We start from the raw sequence: 23764 nt of genomic DNA on the forward strand, positions 1-23764 counted from the left end.
CAGTATACATTATTTTTCTGTATGCCATCTTTTAAGTTGAGCACTACTGACACCGTTGAAACGGTGAGTCTTCGGTCGCCTGCTGATACATTAGTCCAATCAATGCGTCTGAACCTGGTGTGTAATCCCTAGGTAACTGCTCACTGTTAACACGTTTTATATATATATAATTGCATGTCCCGATAGCTACGATATGGAGTCTTTCCATCCAGCTCCAGTAAGCATTTAGCTACCGGGGCATGCAAATATATATATATCGCCTGCTGATACATTATTCCAATCAATGCGTCTGAACCTGGTGAGTAATCCCAAGGTAACTGCTCACTGTTAACACGTTTTATATATATATAATTGCATGCCCCGATAGCTACGATATGTAGTCTTTCCATCCAGCTCCGGTAAGCATTTAGCTACCGGGGCATGCAAAAAAAAAATATATATATATATATATATATATATATATATATATATATATATATATATATATATATATATATATATATATATATATATATATATTTATATTTATATTTGCATGCCCCGGTAGCTAAATGCTTAGTTACGGCTCTGGACAAAACCTAAACCCATGGCCAGTATACAATATTTTTCTGTATGAATTCTTTTCTGTTGAGCACTACTGACACCGTTGAAACGGCGAGTCTTCGGTCGCCTGCTGATACATTAGTCCAATCAATGCGTCTGAACCTGGTGTGTAATCCCAAAGTAACTGCTCACTGTTAACACGTTATATATATATATAATTGCATGCCCCGATAGCTACGATATGGAGTCTTTCCATCCAGCTCCGGTAAGCATTTAGCTATATATATATATATATATATATATATATATATATATATATATATATATATATATATATATATATATATTTGAATGCCCCGGTAGCTAAATGCTTAGTTACGGCTCCGGGCAAAACCAAAACCCATGGCAAGTATACAATATTTTTCTGTATGCATTCTTTTCTGTTGAGCACTACTGACACCGTTGAAACGGTGAGTCTTACGTCGCCTGCTGATACATTAGTCCAATCAATGCGTCTGAACCTGGTGTGTAATCCCAAGGTAACTGCTCACTGTTAACACGTTTTATATATATATATAATTGCATGCCCCGATAGCTACGATATGGAGTCTTTCCATCCAGCTCCGGTAAGCATTTAGCTACCGGGGCATGCAAATATATATATATATATATATATATATATATATATATATATATATATATATATATATATATATATATATATATATATATTGCATGCCCCGGTCGATAAATGCTTCGTTACGGCTCCGGGCAAAACCAAAACCCATGGCCAGTATACAATATTTTTCTGTATGCATTCTTTTCTGTTGAGCACTACTGACACCGTTGAAACGGTGAGTCTTACGTCGCCTGCTGATACATTAGTCCAATCAATGCGTCTGAACCTGGTGTGTAATCCCAAGGTAACTGCTCACTGTTAACACGTTTTATATATATATAATTGCATGCCCCGATAGCTACGATATGGAGTCTTTCCATCCAGCTCCGATAAGCATTTAGCTACCGGGGCATGCAAATATATATATATTTGCATGCCCCGGTAGCTAAATGCTTAGTTACGGCTCTGGACAAAACCAAAACCCATGGCCAGTATACAATATTTTTCTGTATGAATTCTTTTCTGTTGAGCACTACTGACACCGTTGAAACGGCGAGTCTTCGGTCGCCTGCTGATACATTAGTCCAATCAATGCGTCTGAACCTGGTGTGTAATCCCAAGGTAACTGCTCACTGTTAACACGTTTTATATATATATAATTGCATGCCCCGATAGCTACGATATGGAGTCTTTCCATCCAGCTCCGGTAAGCATTTAGCCCCGGTAGATAAATGCTTCGTTACGGCTCCGGGCAAAACCAAAACCCATGGCCAGTATACAATATTTTTCTGTATGCATTCTTTTCTGTTGAGCACTACTGACACCGTTGAAACGGTGAGTCTTACGTCGCCTGCTGATACATTAGTCCAATCAATGCGTCTGAACCTGGTGTGTAATCCCAAGGTAACTGCTCACTGTTAACACGTTTTAAGACGTTAAAGGCCATGGCCAGTATAAGTTATACAGTGTCCCCTTCAGACATGTTAAAGGAGAGACTCGGAAATAACATTCAAAACTATGCGAGAGTAAATACCACCCTAACTCCTAACATCCAAAAAAAAAAAGAAAAAGAAAAAAAAAGACTAATATATATATATATATATATATATATATATATATATATATATATATATATATATATATATATATATATATTGCATGCCCCGGTAGCTAAATGCTTAGTTACGGCTCTGGACAAAACCAAAACCCATGGCCAGTATACAATATTTTTCTGTATGAATTCTTTTCTGTTGAGCACTACTGCCACCGTTGAAACGGCGAGTCTTCGGTCGCCTGCTGATACATTAGTCCAATCAATGCGTCTGAACCTGGTGTGTAATCCCAAGGTAACTGCTCACTCTTAACACGTTTTATATATATATAATTGCATGCCCCGATAGCTACGATATGGAGTCTTTCCATCCAGCTCCGATAAGCATTTAGCTACCGGGGCATGCAAATATATATATATATATATATATATATATATATATATATATATATATATATATATATATATATATATATATATATATATTTGCATGCCCCGGTAGCTAAATGCTTAGTTACGGCTCTGGACAAAACCAAAACCCATGGCCAGTATACAATATTTTTTTGTATGAATTCTTTTCTGTTGAGCACTAGTGACACAGTTGAAACGGCGAGTCTTCGGTCGCCTGCTGATACATTAGTCCAATCAATGCATCTGAACCTGGTGTGTAATCCCAAGGTAACTGCTCACTGTTAACACGTTTTATATATATATAATTGCATGCCCCTATAGCTACGATATGGAGTCTTTCCATCCAGCTCCGGTAATCATTTAGCTACCGGGGCATGCAAATATATATATATATATATATATATATATATATATATATATATATATATATATATATATATATATATATATATATATATTGCATGCCCCGGTAGCTAAATGCTTAGTTACGGCTCTGGACAAAACCAAAACCCATGGCCAGTATACAATATTTTTCTGTATGAATTATTTTCTGTTGAGCACTACTGACACAGTTGAAACGGCGAGGCTTCGGTCGCCTGCTGATACATTAGTCCAATCAATGCATCTGAACCTGGTGTGTAATCCCAAGGTAACTGCTCACTGTTAACACGTTTTATATATATATAATTGCATGCCCCGATAGCTACGATATGGAGTCTTTCCATCCAGCTCCGATAAGCATTTAGCTACCGGGGCATGCAAATATATATATATATATATATATATATATATATATATATATATATATATATATATATATATATATATATTTGCATGCCCCGGTAGATAAATGCTTCGTTACGGCTCCGGGCAAAACCAAAACCCATGGCCAGTATACAATATTTTTCTGTATGCATTCTTTTCTGTTGAGCACTACTGACACCGTTGAAACGGTGAGTCTTACGTCGCCTGCTGATACATTATTCCAATCAATGCGTCTGAACCTGGTGTGTAATCCCAAGGTAACTGCTCACTGTTAACACGTTTTATATATATATAATTGCATGCCCCGATAGCTACGATATGGAGTCTTTCCATCCAGCTCCGGTTGCTTCACCTCCGTTTGCTTCAACCGGAGGTGCATGGAATTTATATATATTTGCATGCCCCGGTAGCTAAATGCTTAGTTACGGCTCTGGACAAAACCAAAACCCATGGCCAGTATACAATATTTTTCTGTATGAATTCTTTTCTGTTAGCTACGATATGGAGTCTTTCCATCCAGCTCCGGTTGCTTCACCTCCGGTTGCTTCAACCGGAGGTGCATGGAATTTATATATATTTGCATGCCCCGGTAGCTAAATGCTTAGTTACGGCTCTGGACAAAACCAAAACCCATGGCCAGTATACAATATTTTTCTGTATGAATTCTTTTCTGTTAGCTACGATATGGAGTCTTTCCATCCAGCTCCGGTTGCTTCACCTCCGGTTGCTTCAACCGGAGGTGCATGGAATTTATATATATTTGCATGCCCCGGTAGCTAAATGCTTAGTTACGGCTCTGGACAAAACCAAAACCTTTGGCCAGTATACAATATTTTTCTGTATGAATTATTTTCTGTTGAGCACTACTGACACCGTTGAAACGGCGAGTCTTCGGTCGCCTGCTGATACATTAGTCCAATCAATGCGTCTGAACCTGGTGTGTAATCCCAAGTTAACTGCTCACTGTTAACACGTTTTCTATATATATAATTGCATGTCCCGATAGCTACGATTATGGAGTCTTTCCATCCAGCTCCAGTAAGCATTTAGCTACCGGGGCATGCAAATATATATATATCGCCTGCTGATACATTATTCCAATCAATGCGTCTGAACCTGGTGTGTAATCCCAAGGTAACTGCTCACTGTTAACACGTTTTATATATATATAATTGCATGCCCCGATAGCTACGATATGGAGTCTTTCCATCCAGCTCCGATAAGCATTTAGCTACCGGGGCATGCAAATATATATATATATATATATATATATATATATATATATATATATATATATATATATATATATAATTGCATGCCCCGGTAGATAAATGCTTCGTTACGGCTCCGGGCAAAACCAAAACCCATGGCCAGTATACAATATTTTTCTGTATGCATTCTTTTCTGTTGAGCACTACTGACACCGTTGAAACGGTGAGTCTTACGTCGCCTGCTGATACATTAGTCCAATCAATGCGTCTGAACCTGGTGTGTAATCCCAAGGTAACTGCTCACTGTTAACACGTTTTAAGACGTTAACGGCCATGGCCAGTATAAGTAATACAGTGTCCCCTTTAGACATGTTAAAGGAGAGATTCGGAAATAAAATTCAAAACTATGCGCGAGTAAATACCACCCTAACTCCTAACATCCAAAAAAAAAAGAAAAAAGAAAAGAAAAGACTAATATATATATATATATATATATATATATATATATATATATATATATATATATATATATATATATATATATATATATATATTACCATGCCCCGGTAGCTAAATGCTTCGTTACGGCTCCGGGCAAAACCAAAACCCATGGCCAGTATACAATATTTTTCTGTTTGAATTCTTTTCTGTTGAGCACTACTGCCACCGTTGAAACGGCGAGTCTTCGGTCGCCTGCTGATACATTAGTCCAATCAATGCGTCTGAAACTGGTGTGTAATCCCAAGGTAACTGCTCACTGTTAACACGTTTTATATATATATAATTGCATGCCCCGATAGCTACGATATGGAGTCTTTCCATCCAGCTCCGATAAGCATTTAGCTACCGGGGCATGCAAATATATATATATATATATATATATATATATATATATATATATATATATATATATATATATATATATATATATATATATATATATATATTTGCATGCCCCGGTAGCTAAATGCTTAGTTACGGCTCTGGACAAAACCAAAACCCTTGGCCAGTATACAATATTTTTCTGTATGAACTCTTTTCTGTTGAGCACTACTGACACCGTTGAAACGGCGAGTCTTCGGTCGCCTGCTGATACATTAGTCCAATCAATGCGTCTGAACCTGGTGTGTAATCCCAAGGTAACTGCTCACTGTTAACACGTTTTATATATATATATAATTGCATGCCCCGATAGCTACGATATGGAGTCTTTCCATCCAGCTCCGGTAAGCATTTAGCTACCAGGGCATGCAAATATATATATATATATATATATATATATATATATATATATATATATATATATTTGCATGCCCCGGTAGATAAATGCTTCGTTACGTCTCCGGGTAAAACCAAAACCCATGGCCAGTATACAATATTTTTCTGTATGCATTCTTTTCTGTTGAGCACTACTGACACCGTTGAAACGGTGAGTCTTACGTCGCCTGCTGATACATTAGTCCAATCAATGCGTATGAACCTGGTGTGTAATCCCAAGGTAACTGCTCACTGTTAACACGTTTTAAGACGTTAAAGGCCATGGCCAGTATAAGTTATAGAGTGTCCCCTTCAGACATGTTAAAGGAGAGACTCGGAAATAACATTCAAAACTATGCGCGAGTAAATACCACCCTAACTCCTAACATCCAAAAAAAAAAAGAAAAAGAAAAAAAAGACTAATATATATATATATATATATATATATATATATATATATATATATATATATATATATATATATATATATATATATATATATATATATTTGCATGCCCCGGTTGCTAAATGCTTAGTTACGGCTCTGGACAAAACCAAAACCCATGGCCAGTATACAATATTTTTCTGTATGAATTCTTTTCTGTTGAGCACTACTGACACCTTTGAAACGGCGAGTCTTCGGTCGCCTGCTGATACATTAGTCCAATCAATGCGTCTGAACCTGGTGTGTAATCCCAAGGTAACTGCTCACTGTTAACACGTTATATATATATATATATAATTGCATGCCCCGATAGCTACGATATGGAGTCTTTCCATCCAGCTCCGATAAGCATTTAGCTACCGGGGCATGCAAATATATATATATATTTGCATGCCCCGGTAGCTAAATGCTTAGTTACGGCTCTGGACAAAACCAAAACCCATGGCCAGTATACAATATTTTTCTGTATGCATTCTTTTCTGTTGAGCACTACTGACAACGTTGAAACGGTGAGTCTTCGGTCGCCTGCTGATACATTAGTCCAATCATTGCGTCTGAACCTGATGTGTAATCCCCAGGTAACTGCTCACTGTTAACACGTTTTAAGACGTTAAAGGCCATGGCCAGTATAAGTAATACAGTCTCCCCTTTAGACATGTTAAAGGAGAGATTCGGAAATAAAATTCAAAACTATGCGCGAGTAAATACCACCCTAACTCCTAACATCCAAAAAAAAAAAAAAAGAAAAGAAAAGACTAATATATATATATATATATATATATATATATATATATATATATATATATATATATATATATATATATATATATAATTGCATTGCCTTGTAGCTACGATATGGAGTCTTGCATGCCCCGATAGCTACGATAGGGAGTCTTTCCATCCAGCTCCGGTTGCTTCAAAACTATGCGCGAGTAAATACCACTCTAACTCCTAACATCCAAAAAAAAAGAAAAAAGAAAAAAAAAGACTAATATTTATATATATATATATATATATATATATATATATATATATATATATATATATATATAATTGCATTGCCTTGTAGCTACGATATGGAGTCTTGCATGCCCCGATAGCTACGATAGGGAATCTTTCCATCCAGCTCCGGTTGCTTCAACCGGAGGTGCATGCAATTTATATATATATATATATATATATTTGCATGCCCCGGTAGCTAAATGCTTAGTTACGGCTCTGGACAAAACCAAAACCCATGGCCAGTATACAATATTTTTCTGTATGAACTCTTTTCTGTTGAGCACTACTGACACCGTTGAAACGGAGAGTCTTCGGTCGCCTGCTGATACATTTGTCCAATCAATGCGTCTGAACCTGGTGTGTAATCCCAAGGTAACTGCTCACTGTTAACACGTTTTAAGACGTTAAAGGCCATGGCCAGTATAAGTAATACAGTCTCCCCTTTAGACATGTTAAAGGAGAGATTCGGAAATAAAATTCAAAACTATGCGCGAGTAAATACCACCCTAACTCCTAACATCCAAAAAAAAAAAAAAGAAAAGAAAAGACTAATATATATATATATATATATATATATATATATATATATATATATATATATATATATATATATATATATATATATATATATATTGCATTGCCTTGTAGCTACGATATGGAGTCTTGCATGCCCCGATAGCTACGATAGGGAGTCTTTCCATCCAGCTCCGGTTGCTTCAACCGGAGGTGCATGCAATTTATATATATATATATATATATATATATATATATATATATATATATATATATATATATATATATATTATGCATGCCCCGGTAGCTAAATGCTTAGTTACGGCTCTGGACAAAACCAAAACCCAAGGCCAGTATACAATATTTTTCTGTATGCATTCTTTTCTGTTGAGCACTACCGACACAGTTGAAACGGTGAGTCTTAGATCGCCTGCTGATACATTAGTCCAATCAATGCGTCTGAACCTGGTGTGTAATCCCAAGGTAACTGCTCACTGTTAACACGTTTTATATATATATAATTGCATGCCCCGATAGCTACGATATGGAGTCTTTCCATCCAGCTCCGGTAAGCATTTAGCTACCGGGGCATGCATATATATATATATATATATATATATATATATATATATATATATATTACCATGCCCCGGTAGCTAAATGCTTCGTTACGGCTCCGGGCAAAACCAAAACCCATGGCCAGTATACAATATTTTTCTGTATGAATTATTTTCTGTTGAGCACTACTGACACCGTTGAAACGGCGAGTCTTCGGTCGCCTGCTGATACATTAGTCCAATCAATGCGTCTGAACCTGGTGTGTAATCCCAAGGTAACTGCTCACTGTTAACACGTTTTAAGACGTTAAAGGCCATGGCCAGTATAAGTAATACAGTGTCCCCTTCAGACATGTTAAAGGAGAGATTCGGAAATAAAATTCAAAACTATGCGCGAGTAAATACCACTCTAACTCCTAACATCCAAAAAAAAAGAAAAAAGAAAAAAAAAGACTAATATTTATATATATATATATATATATATATATATATATATATATATATATATATATATATATATATATATATATATAATTGCATTGCCTTGTAGCTACGATATGGAGTCTTGCATGCCCCGATAGCTACGATAGGGAATCTTTCCATCCAGCTCCGGTTGCTTCAACCGGAGGTGCATGCAATTTATATATATATATATATATATATATATATATATATATATATATATATATATATATATATATATATATATTTGCATGCCCCGGTAGCTAAATGCTTAGTTACGGCTCTGGACAAAACCAAAACCCATGGCCAGTATACAATATTTTTCTGTATGAACTCTTTTCTGTTGAGCACTACTGACACCGTTGAAACGGAGAGTCTTCGGTCGCCTGCTGATACATTAGTCCAATCAATGCGTCTGAACCTGGTGTGTAATCCCAAGGTAACTGCTCACTGTTAACACGTTTTAAGACGTTAAAGGCCATGGCCAGTATAAGTAATACAGTCTCCCCTTTAGACATGTTAAAGGAGAGATTCGGAAATAAAATTCAAAACTATGCGCGAGTAAATACCACCCTAACTCCTAACATCCAAAAAAAAAAAAAAGAAAAGACTAATATATATATATATATATATATATATATATATATATATATATATATATATATATATATATATATATATATAATTGCATTGCCTTGTAGCTACGATATGGAGTCTTGCATGCCCCGATAGCTACGATAGGGAGTCTTTCCATCCAGCTCCGGTTGCTTCAACCGGAGGTGCATGCAATTTATATATATATATATATATATATATATATATATATATATATATATATATATATATATATATATATATATTTGCATGCCCCGGTAGCTAAATGCTTAGTTACGGCTCTGGACAAAACCAAAACCCAAGGCCAGTATACAATATTTTTCTGTATGCATTCTTTTCTGTTGAGCACTACCGACACAGTTGAAACGGTGAGTCTTAGATCGCCTGCTGATACATTAGTCCAATCAATGCGTCTGAACCTGGTGTGTAATCCCAAGGTAACTGCTCACTGTTAACACGTTTTATATATATATAATTGCATGCCCCGATAGCTACGATATGGAGTCTTTCCATCCAGCTCCGGTTGCTTCACCTCCGGTTGCTTCAACCGGAGGTGCATGCAATTTATATATATATATATATATATATATATATATATATATATATATATATATATATATATATATATATATATATATTTGCATGCCCCGGTAGCTAAATGCTTAGTTACGGCTCTGGACAAAACCTAAAGTCATGGCCAGTATACAATATTTTTCTGTATGAATTCTTTTCTGTTGAGCACTACTGACACCGTTGAAACGGCGAGTCTTCGGTCGCCTGCTGATACATTAGTCCAATCAATGCGTCTGAACCTGGTGTGTAATCCCAAGGTAACTGCTCACTGTTAACACGTTTTAAGACGTTAAAGGCCATGGCCAGTATAAGTAATACAGTCTCCCCTTTAGACATGTTAAAGGAGAGATTCGGAAATAAAATTCAAAACTATGCGCGAGTAAATACCACCCTAACTCCTAACATCCAAAAAAAAAAAAAAGAAAAGAAAAGACTAATATATATATATATATATATATATATATATATATATATATATATATATATATATATATATATATATATATATATATAATTGCATTGCCTTGTAGCTACGATATGGAGTCTTGCATGCCCCGATAGCTACGATAGGGAGTCTTTCCATCCAGCTCCGGTTGCTTCAACCGGAGGTGCATGCAATTTATATATATATATATATATATATATATATATATATATATATATATATATATATATATATATATTTGCATGCCCCGGTAGCTAAATGCTTAGTTACGGCTCTGGACAAAACCAAAACCCAAGGCCAGTATACAATATTTTTCTGTATGCATTCTTTTCTGTTGAGCACTACCGACACAGTTGAAACGGTGAGTCTTAGATCGCCTGCTGATACATTAGTCCAATCAATGCGTCTGAACCTGGTGTGTAATCCCAAGGTAACTGCTCACTGTTAACACGTTTTATATATATATAATTGCATGCCCCGATAGCTACGATATGGAGTCTTTCCATCCAGCTCCGGTTGCTTCACCTCCGGTTGCTTCAACCGGAGGTGCATGCAATTATATATATATATATATATATATATATATATATATATATATATATATATATATATATATATATATATATATTTGCATGCCCCGGTAGCTAAATGCTTAGTTACGGCTCTGGACAAAACCTAAACACATGGCCAGTATACAATATTTTTCTGTATGAATTCTTTTCTGTTGAGCAATACTGACACCGTTGAAACGGCGAGTCTTCGGTCGCCTGCTGATACATTAGTCCAATCAATGCGTCTGAACCTGGTGTGTAATCCCAAGGTAACTGCTCACTGTTAACACGTTTTATATATATATAATTGCATGCCCCGATAGCTACGATATGGAGTCTTTCCATCCAGCTCCGGTAAGCATTTAGCTACCGGGATATGCATATATATATATATATATATATATATATATATATATATATATATATATTTATATATATATATATATATATTACCATGCCCCGGTAGCTAAATGCTTCGTTACGGCTCCGGGCAAAACCAAAACCCATGGCCAGTATACAATATTTTTCTCTATGCATTCTTTTTCTGTTGAGCACTACTGACACCGTTGAAACGGTGAGTCTTACGTCGCCTGCTGATACATTAGTCCAATCAATGCGTCTGAACCTGGTGTGTAATCCCAAGGTAACTGCTCACTGTTAACACGTTTTAAGACGTTAAAGGCCATGGCCAGTATAAGTAATACAGTCTCCCCTTTAGACATGTTAAAGGAGAGATTCGGAAATAAAATTCAAAACTATGCGCGAGTAAATACCACCCTAACTCCTAACATCCAAAAAAAAAAAAAGAAAAGAAAAGACTAATATATATATATATATATATATATATATATATATATATATATATATATATATATATATATATAATTGCATTGCCTTGTAGCTACGATATGGAGTCTTGCATGCCCCGATAGCTACGATAGGGAGTCTTTCCATCCAGCTCCGGTTGCTTCAACCGGAGGTGCATGCAATTTATATATATATATATATATATATATATATATATATATATATATATATATATATATATATATATATATATATATTTGCATGCCCCGGTAGCTAAATGCTTAGTTACGGCTCTGGACAAAACCAAAACCCAAGGCCAGTATACAATATTTTTCTGTATGCATTCTTTTCTGTTGAGCACTACCGACACAGTTGAAACGGTGAGTCTTAGATCGCCTGCTGATACATTAGTCCAATCAATGCGTCTGAACCTGGTGTGTAATCCCAAGGTAACTGCTCACTGTTAACACGTTTTATATATATATAATTGCATGCCCCGATAGCTACGATATGGAGTCTTTCCATCCAGCTCCGGTTGCTTCACCTCCGGTTGCTTCAACCGGAGGTGCATGCAATTTATATATATATATATATATATATATATATATATATATATATATATATATATATATATATATATATATATATATATATATTTGCATGCCCCGGTAGCTAAATGCTTAGTTACGGCTCTGGACAAAACCAAAACCCTTGGCCAGTATACAATATTTTTCTGTATGAAATCTTTTCTGTTGAGCACTACTGACACCGTTGAAACGGCGAGTCTTCGGTCGCCTGCTGATACATTAGTCCAATCAATGCGTCTGAACCTGGTGTGTAATCCCAAGGTAACTGCTCACTGTTAACACGTTTTATATATATATATAATTGCATGCCCCGATAGCTACGATATGGAGTCTTTCCATCCAGCTCCGGTAAGCATTTAGCTACCGGGGCATGCATATATATATATATATATATATATATATATATATATATATATATATATATATATATATATATATATATATATATATATATATTACCATGCCCCGGTAGCTAAATGCTTCGTTACGGCTCCGGGCAAAACCAAAACCCATGGCCAGTATACAATATTTTTCTCTATGCATTCTTTTTCTGTTGAGCACTACTGACACCGTTGAAACGGTGAGTCTTACGTCGCCTGCTGATACATTAGTCCAATCAATGCGTCTGAACCTGGTGTGTAATCCCAAGGTAACTGCTCACTGTTAACACGTTTTATATATATATAATTGCATGCCCCGATAGCTACGATATGGAGTCTTTCCATCCAGCTCCGGTTGCTTCACCTCCGGTTGCTTCAACCGGAGGTGCATGCAATTTATATATATATATATATATATATATATATATATATATATATATATATATATATATATATATATATATTTGCATGCCCCGGTAGCTAAATGCTTAGTTACGGCTCTGGACAAAACCAAAACCCATGGCCAGTATACAATATTTTTCTGTATGAATTATTTTCTGTTGAGCACTACTGACACCGTTGAAACGGCGAGTCTTCGGTCGCCTGCTGATACATTAGTCCAATCAATGCGTCTGAACCTGGTGTGTAATCCCAAGGTAACTGCTCACTGTTAACACGTTTTAAGACGTTAAAGGCCATGGCCAGTATAAGTAATACAGTGTCCCCTTCAGACATGTTAAAGGAGAGATTCGGAAATAAAATTCAAAACTATGCGCGAGTAAATACCACTCTAACTCCTAACATCCAAAAAAAAAGAAAAAAGAAAAAAAAAGACTAATATTTATATATATATATATATATATATATATATATATATATATATATATATATATATATATATATATATATATAATTGCATTGCCTTGTAGCTACGATATGGAGTCTTGCATGCCCCGATAGCTACGATAGGGAATCTTTCCATCCAGCTCCGGTTGCTTCAACCGGAGGTGCATGCAATTTATATATATATATATATATATATATATATATATATATATATATATATATATATATATATTTGCATGCCCCGGTAGCTAAATGCTTAGTTACGGCTCTGGACAAAACCAAAACCCATGGCCAGTATACAATATTTTTCTGTATGAACTCTTTTCTGTTGAGCACTACTGACACCGTTGAAACGGAGAGTCTTCGGTCGCCTGCTGATACATTAGTCCAATCAATGCGTCTGAACCTGGTGTGTAATCCCAAGGTAACTGCTCACTGTTAACACGTTTTAAGACGTTAAAGGCCATGGCCAGTATAAGTAATACAGTCTCCCCTTTAGACATGTTAAAGGAGAGATTCGGAAATAAAATTCAAAACTATGCGCGAGTAAATACCACCCTAACTCCTAACATCCAAAAAAAAAAAAAAGAAAAGAAAAGACTAATATATATATATATATATATATATATATATATATATATATATATATATATATATATATATATATATATATAATTGCATTGCCTTGTAGCTACGATATGGAGTCTTGCATGCCCCGATAGCTACGATAGGGAGTCTTTCCATCCAGCTCCGGTTGCTTCAACCGGAGGTGCATGCAATTTATATATATATATATATATATATATATATATATATATATATATATTTGCATGCCCCGGTAGCTAAATGCTTAGTTACGGCTCTGGACAAAACCAAAACCCAAGGCCAGTATACAATATTTTTCTGTATGCATTCTTTTCTGTTGAGCACTACCGACACAGTTGAAACGGTGAGTCTTAGATCGCCTGCTGATACATTAGTCCAATCAATGCGTCTGAACCTGGTGTGTAATCCCAAGGTAACTGCTCACTGTTAACACGTTTTATATATATATAATTGCATGCCCCGATAGCTACTATATGGAGTCTTTCCATCCAGCTCCGGTTGCTTCACCTCCGGTTGCTTCAACCGGAGGTGCATGCAATTTATATATATATATATATATATATATATATATATATATATATATATATATATATATATATATATATTGCATGCCCCGGTAGCTAAATGCTTAGTTACGGCTCTGGACAAAACCTAAACACATGGCCAGTATACAATATTTTTCTGTATGAATTCTTTTCTGTTGAGCACTACTGACACCGTTGAAACGGCGAGTCTTCGGTCGCCTGCTGATACATTAGTCCAATCAATGCGTCTGAACCTGGGGTGTAATCCCAAGGTAACTGCTCACTGTTAACACGTTTTATATATATATAATTGCATGCCCCGATAGCTACGATATGGAGTCTTTCCATCCAGCTCCGGTAAGCATTTAGCTACCGGGGCATGCATATATATATATATATATATATATATATATATATATATATATATATATATATATATATATATATATATATATTACCATGCCCCGGTAGCTAAATGCTTCGTTACGGCTCCGGGCAAAACCAAAACCCATGGCCAGTATACAATATTTTTCTCTATGCATTCTTTTTCTGTTGAGCACTACTGACACCGTTGAAACGGTGAGTCTTACGTCGCCTGCTGATACATTAGTCCAATCAATGCGTCTGAACCTGGTGTGTAATCCCAAGGTAACTGCTCACTGTTAACACGTTTTATATATATATAATTGCATGCCCCGATAGCTACGATATGGAGTCTTTCCATCCAGCTCCGGTTGCTTCACCTCCGGTTGCTTCAACCGGAGGTGCATGCAATTTATATATATATATATATATATATATATATATATATATATATATATATATATATATATATATATATGTGCATGCCCCGGTAGCTAAATGCTTAGTTACGGCTCTGGACAAAACCAAAACCCATGGCCAGTATACAATATTTTTCTGTGTGAATTATTTTCTGTTGAGCACTACTGACACCGTTGAAACGGCGAGTCTTCGGTCGCCTGCTGATACATTAGTCCAATCAATGCGTCTTAACCTGGTGTGTAATCCCAAGGTAACTGCTCACTGTTAACACGTTTTATATATATATAATTGCATGCCCCGATAGCTACGATATGGAGTCTTTCCATCCAGCTCCGGTTGCTTCACCTCCGGTTGCTTCAACCGGAGGTGCATGCAATTTATATATATATATATATATATATATATATATATATATATTTGCATGCCCCGGTAGCTAAATGCTTAGTTACGGCTCTGGACAAAACCAAAACCCATGGCCAGTATACAATATTTTTCTGTATGAATTATTTTCTGTTGAGCACTACTGACACCGTTGAAACGGCGAGTCATCGGTCGCCTGCTGGTACATTAGTCCAATCAATGCATCTGAACCTGGTGTGTAATCCCAAGGTAACTGCTCACTGTTAACACGTTTTATATATATATATAATTGCATGCCCCGATAGCTACGATATGGAGTCTTTCCATCCAGCTCCGGTAAGCATTTAGCTACCGGGGCATGCAAATATATATATATTTGCATGCCCCGGTAGCTAAATGCTTAGTTACGGCTCTGGGCAAAACCAAAACCCATGGCCAGTATACAATATTTTTCTGTATGCATTCTTTTCTGTTGAGCACTACTGACACCGTTGAAACGGCGAGTCTTCGGTCGCCTGCTGATACATTAGTCCAATCAATGCGTCTCAACCTGGTGTGTAATCCCAAGGTAACTGCTCACTGTTAACACGTTTTAAGACGTTAAAGGCCATGGCCAGTATAAGTAATACAGTGTCCCCTTCAGACATGTTAAAGGAGAGATTCGAAAATAACATTCAAAACTATGCGCGAGTAAATACCACCCTAACTCCTAACATCCAAAAAAAAAAGAAAAAAGAAAAAAAAGACTAATATATATATATATATATATATATATATATATATATATATATATATATATAATTGCATTGCCTTGTAGCTACGATATGGAGTCTTGCATGCCCCGATAGCTACGATAGGGAGTCTTTCCATCCAGCTCCGGTTGCTTCAACCGGAGGTGCATGCAATTTATATATATATATATATATATATATATATATATATATATATATATATATATATATATATATATATATATATTTGCATGCCCCGGTAGCTAAATGCTTAGTTACGGCTCTGGGCAAAACCAAAACCCATGGCCAGTATACAATATTTTTCTGTATGCATTCTTTTCTGTTGAGCACTACTGACACCGTTGAAACGGTGAGTCTTACGTCGCCTGCTGATACATTAGTCCAATCAATGCGTCTGAACCTGGTGTGTAATCCCAAGGTAACTGCTCACTGTTAACACGTTTTAAGACGTTAAAGGCCATGGCCAGTATAAGTAATACAGTGTCCCCTTCAGACATATTAAAGGAGAGATTCGGAAATAACATTCAAAACTATGCGCGAGTAAATACCACCCTAACTCCTAACATCCAAAAAAAAAAAGAAAAAAGAAAAAAAAAGACTAATATATATATATATATATATATATATATATATATATATATATATATATATATAATTGCATTGCCTTGTAGCTACGATATGGAGTCTTGCATGCCCCGATAGCTACGATAGTTAGTCTTTCCATCCAGCTCCGACCGGAGGTGCATGCAATTTATATATATATATATATATATATATATATATATATATATATATATATATATATATATATATATATATATATATATTTGCATTCCCCGGTAGCTAAATGCTTCGTTACGGCTCCGCGCAAAACCAAAACCCATGGCCAGTATACAATATTTTTCTGTATGCATTCTTTTCTGTTGAGCACTACTGACACAGTTGAAACGGTGAGTCTTAGGTCGCCTGCTGATACATTAGTCCAATCAATGCGTCTGAACCTGGTGTGTAATCCCAAGGTAACTGCTCACTGTTGTAATTGTTTGCCACAGAGGTCAGTGGTGTGTGGGATTACGCAAGCACGGAAGACGTGACATTGCTAAAATTCCCAAAACACTATCAGCAAGGAACGAAGAAACAGGTTTGTAATCAGGAAGACCTTTTAAATAACCCACCCAAAGGAAATGCATATACAAAACGATCGTCAAAGAGGAGATAAAACAAGTCCATTGACCTAAACTGTCACCATAGCACGGGGAACAAGTTTAAACTGTCGTTGCGAAACATTGAGGAGAACAAAGTTCATACGAAGTTTCTGCTATTACGACAACACAAAGCTTCTAGTATTACGACAATGAAGAAGTCGTTTCTGTAAGTGAATGAGGTAAGAACCAAGAGAAGTGTTATTCATTTAAGTGCTCTCTCAAGTTACGGGATTCAGAGGTTGTTTACTCAAGAAAAAACGAAAGTGGAATATATTGAAGCTGCAGTTGATAGTAAATGTGTACTTGCAATGAAGAATGATCGTGGTTAAGACGTGAGCTGTTTTGTATTACTGTACATGAAGGGTGTGTGTTCTTGTTAGGAGTATGTATCGTAATTGCACAAGTGGAACTGTACTGTGTCTTGTAATTAGTGAAACTAAAACATTATTCCCAACACTCTGATACGTCTAACCACGGTCAGTTTACCAAATAAGTCTAGGAAATGCCAATTGTTTTCACAATATTTCAGTTTTAGATCCCAAATTCATGTTCTGAAGGAGTCTAATAATAGCTGGATGAAAGCCTACTCCAGTAAAGTATTAGGGCAAGGGCGTTTATGCTGAAGTATCCAATGCGTACAGTTCACATTGTCAGGCAGCTTTAAACCCTTTTTTTGAAAACACGACAGTAGCCTGCTACACATTAATACGCTTTGTTCCTTGTCATTGGGCTCTGGTGTTTTTTCCTTATGGAGGCCACCTTCAGTCTTAACTACATCAGAACACTCCAATTGTCTATTGCTGATTTAAGATTTGGTTTATTTATTTAATAAAATGAACTGTGCTACTGCAGCATTTTACTCCAGTATTTTGCTGTAAACACTATACTTTAAAGTGGTAATTTGCTGTAAATGCATTTTTATTATACAGCAGTAAACTATAGTGGCCGTACTTAGTACTGTAGTCTACTATAACCTCCTTGAATAATGCATACTTCAAAGTGGTTATAGAAATTTTCAGAATTTACTATAGCATACTTTCAAGGAGGTGTAATTGCCAGTAGTATTTACTACAGTGCCTGTATGTTATACAGTATTTTAAAAAAAGCATTTACAGCAAATGTGCTCATTAACAATAGAATCCTGTATTAAAATATGTGTTTTAAAAAAGTTGCAATAATTTAAAGTTGTGTGAAGTTTAGATTTTATTTTTCATAGAACATAATCCTGAATAAGGGACACTGCAATCACCACAGAGAGCATAGGGAAACTAGTACCTCTTCTGCAGACCTTCATAGCTGATAGCTTCTTTTTTTGTACTAATTGTTACTCACATGGGACTGTAAGGATGTTTTTGCTTACAATTGTAAGTCGCCCTGGATAAGGGCGTCTGCTAAGAAATAAATAATAATAATAATAAGGATGTAACATTTTATTTACAAATTTGTCCCTCGCTGAAGCTGGTGTTTGTGAAAGTAACTAACTGACAAGGGGCAGGGAAAAGCTAATAAAGGGAATTAAAATTGATTATACCATACTACACCTCTTTTCAATAGCCAAAGACAAACCAGTTAACATCTTTTCTTTGAAATCTGGTGAGGACACATGGTGAGGACTGTAAAGATGGAGCAGGACTGTCAAGTCGGAAAACCCATGCCTCCAGCTGATCCCAATCTGACAAGCCCAGACAATCATCATGACCTCACTGCCAGTGCAAGAGAGGAAGTGGGAAGCACCAAGGAGAACGAGGGTGATTCCACACACATGGACCAGAGCAATGCCCAAGAGAAGCCAGTCATGAAAACTAAGATGGAACCCTCCTCCACAAAACTGTGTGGATACCTGAACAAACTTGGGGGGCCCTTGAAGGCCTGGAAAGCCCGCTGGTTTGTTTTCGAAGAGAAGAAGTGCCAGCTGTACTACTACAGAACATCACAGGATGTCAATCCCTTGGGAAGCATTGACCTGGCTAACGCTACCTTTGGCTACCCGGATCAAGCTCAGGAAGGGACCTTTCAAATTCAAATCCCAGGACGGGTTGTTGTGCTGAAGGTATGTCTTTTTAAAATTAAAGTAATAGGAAATCCCCTAATCTGCGAAGGTACGTGAAGCAGTAACAAGCCAGCCAATAAAACTTAATCATATACATCTTGCACTTCCATTCGTTGAGTAGAACACACAAGTGCAGTTCTGAGTTGAAACAAACACAAGTTACAGCAAACATGTATTTTCATTAACAAAAAAAAAACACTGTTTGTGCCTATACTGATGTCTTAATTAAGTTATTTTGTTAGATACAACCGCTTTGGTTGAGGATACACTAATCAGTTTGGACTTCCACTTACTGTCATTTTTTTTCAAATAACCTTAAAAAACGATGTATCATTTTAAGAAAGTGCCTTTGTGCAATACCAAGGGTTCCCTTATAAATTTAACCACAGTAAATTTAACGCAGGAATTTAGCATTTTTCCCATGGTTCTACAATGCATTTACTGTAGTTTACCATGGTTTATTAATGTTCTTTACCATACCTCTGTGTTCCAGGGATGGTAGCACTTTGATCCATTCCTGGTTTTACTTTGAGTTTAATATGACACATCGGAACTTGTTACTTATACACTGTGGCTAATCAGGCTAATTTTAAAACCTGCAATGGAGGGAACTGCAATGCAATAGGGGTTTGAATGTCTGTCATTTGGTGCAGGGTGTAAAATTAGCTTTTGAGCACTGGGAACCTGAAAGTTTTATATATATACTGTATATAAATGTAATTTATACACGCATACAATTCCATTAAATTAGCCATTGTATGGTCTCATGTTATGCTTTACCTAAAATAAATACATTCATCCTAAACTGGTATAGAAATGTATTCCCTGTATCTACTGGCATACATTTCATCAAATGCTCTTGTCAAATGCTCTTGCTTGTGAACACAAAAATAAGCATTACTGTTCTAGCTTTGTTGTTCTCAGTCTTTAAAATGTATATTAACAATCTAACAGCTTGCAGCTAACATGCTTAACACTGTGCGTAATAATGATCTACGGATAAGCTTGATCAATTATGAAAGAGATTGTTTAATTAATTTGAAGCAGTAGTAATTTTATATATAATGTATGTTCCGTTCTAATATCTTAGTATATAGTCACTTATAAGTTACGTTGCAGTACTCCACACCATTCTTCCCATGGCCTGAACTCAGAATAAACTGTCCAGCTAACAAGTTATAAATTGTTCATTGGCTATGAAAGAAGGGATTCTTACTAACTTTTCACTTGTAATCTTACATGAGCATCATCCAGCCAGTTGTGCAAGAAAAGGCTCTGATTGTTGTATGATAATGTGGGGGAGGAATGTATCCAAAGAAAAGACAAAAACTTAGTGTATGGTGTATTGAGGGTTTAGTAAGTTGAAGGTAAAAGATTAAACTTCAAAGTATATTGAATTTGGTATTTGACTGCATTGTGACCACTTTAAAATCCACAGCCTTCCTTTATAGTTTGAGTTAAGCGAACAGAGCAAGGCTATCATTTTAATCTTTTTTTTCTTATGAAGCTATAAAATAGCAGCTCTGTAAGTGTTTGCTGTAAAAAGGTTGTCAATATAACAAAGGGAATCCTTTTCAGATGCTGCTTTGATAATACACAATAGCATCCCCCAAGCAGGTTTCCCTACATCTAAAATTTTGGCAATGAAAAAAATGGATTACTGTGAAGGAATGGTTTGCAGTGTGCAGGTGTAGTGATGATGCAGTGCTCCAGAACAAACACACACAAGACAGTTCACAATGAACAGCTCTTTATTTTCAGCTGGGTTGCGTGTCAACAACAAATAATAAGCATGGGCTCTACACATCAATGTGTATTGCGCCATGCAAAAGGAGGGTTACAGTCCCGAAATAATAAAACACTTTTTAAACACACAATACACAGACACAGACATGTCTCCTGACAGTGGGTGCTCTAGTGCAAGTGAATGGTGAAAGCCAAACACAGAGGTAACAGTAGGTCAGTGTAGTCCGGGGTTTGGTTCTGGCGTGCAGCGACAGCTCCAGGTTCGTGTTAGCCGTCTAGCCAAACAAACAATGACAGTTAGCTGACAAACAAACAAAACACAAAACACTCACAGTACTTTTAATTCTCCTGTGCATACGGTCCTTATAGTTTAGCCATCAAAACTAAGGAACAGATCACTGGGGCCACTTCCCCTTAAAACCCCCCATCATGCCCTCTTTCGGTGGCGCGGCTAATCACGTCTCCTCCAATCTGTGACTGACACATCACCTACCGCATTAAGGCGCTGACTTCAGGTATCGTGGCCCCACCCCCTTCCTGAATGTCCGGCTTCCGACTGACCCTGGAATGAACTGCCAAAACATCCATTCTGGGGCACTCTGTTCTGGTTATACAGCGCCCTCAGAGATTGGGAGGGAGATTGTTGACGAGGATTCATTCACTCTCTGTCACAATTACCAACCATTTTTATTAGTGGGGCTTGCGAAGCAAGAGTCCCCACTTTAAATCTTCGACATACTTCTTCTTCTTATTCTTTGGCACGCTACTCCTCTTACACCGTTTAAGCTAGAAACGCCGTTCAAACTTTAAAACGTGTAGACCGGTCTGGAATAGTGTGCTTGTATACAACTTTTTGATATCTTTTATACTTTTTAAACTATTAAGCTTTTTATCCTTTTTTTGTCCATCTTCCTTCACTTTAATGGGACTTTTTTCAACATTCTAAAGCTCCCCATTGTTTAAAAACTCCCAGACTTCCAACATTCTATTTACTGTAAACGATGTAACTTTTGACACAAATCAGCTACTTTGACCACTTTCCCAACAAGTAAGACAAAAAGTTTATGGAATCTTCCTCTACTTCTCTGCTATTCAAATCTGAAATCAAAACATAAATAACTTTTACCAATCAAGAGGTACACCTGTTTTAGTAACCGCACCAACTAAAATTTTCTCTAACTTTTTATAAACTGCCATTTTGACCACTTTCCCAACAAGTTAGACAACTACTTAGAGCAAATGAAATCTTCCTCTACTTCTCAGCTATTCAAATATGAAATCAAAACAGGAATGGCGTCTACCAATCAAGAGGTACAGCTGTTTTAGTAACCGCATCAACTTCTTTCAGTAGGCTACTTCCCACTGTTGAATTAACTGTCATAGAACTTTGAGAAATTTCAAATTCTAGCACATTCTAAGCATGAGACAATTAATAAACAATGTGACTTTTGACACAAATCAGCTACTTTGACCACTTTCCCAATAAAGCAAGCCCCACAACTTTACTTGTAAAGTTACCATCTAGTTTGTTTTGTTTTTGTTTTACAGGCATTAAACAGCCAAGCCATGCTGTATTGGTTGCAGCAGCTGCAAATAAAACGGTGGCAGCACAATACCAGCCTGGTGAAAATACCTGCAGAGCCCTCCACTACCTCCACACAGCTCTGCCAGCTGCCTTCTGCACCTTGGGAAGGTAAGCTCACTGACAGCCCAGTTTTAATTCAAGTCAACCAAATTGTGTGTGGGGTGGGGTTCTTCAATTTGTGATCTGATGGGGTCACGCAAGTCCAGCAAGTAAGTACAAATGTATTACAGTACATTAGAATGGCATTTCCACATGATAAATGAATATGTATGAAATGTGTACTTTGTTTGAAGGGATGGGCAGTTGAGATGCTTGTGCTCTTTTTCAGGAAGGACAGAGGACTTCCTCCCAGCAGTAAAGACCCCCAAGGGCCTAGTCGGAGAAGCCGCAGCCTGTCTGCCAGACCCCTGGCAACAAAATGCACTGCAAAAGCTCTCCCTCAAGCACCCCATCACAGAGATACAGTAAGACACTACCTGCATACCTTGTTTTTTATGTGCCTCTTAATGGGAA

General features: G+C 36.6%; 1 pseudogene; it reads left to right on the forward strand.

The window, feature by feature from the left end:
• LOC117420460 (TBC1 domain family member 2A-like) overlaps positions 1–23764 on the forward strand; it is a 77746-nt pseudogene that overhangs the window by 40418 nt on the left and 13564 nt on the right.

This window comes from Acipenser ruthenus, chromosome 1 (genome assembly GCF_902713425.1).
Source record: "Acipenser ruthenus chromosome 1, fAciRut3.2 maternal haplotype, whole genome shotgun sequence".
NCBI classification, from domain to species: domain Eukaryota; kingdom Metazoa; phylum Chordata; class Actinopteri; order Acipenseriformes; family Acipenseridae; genus Acipenser; species Acipenser ruthenus.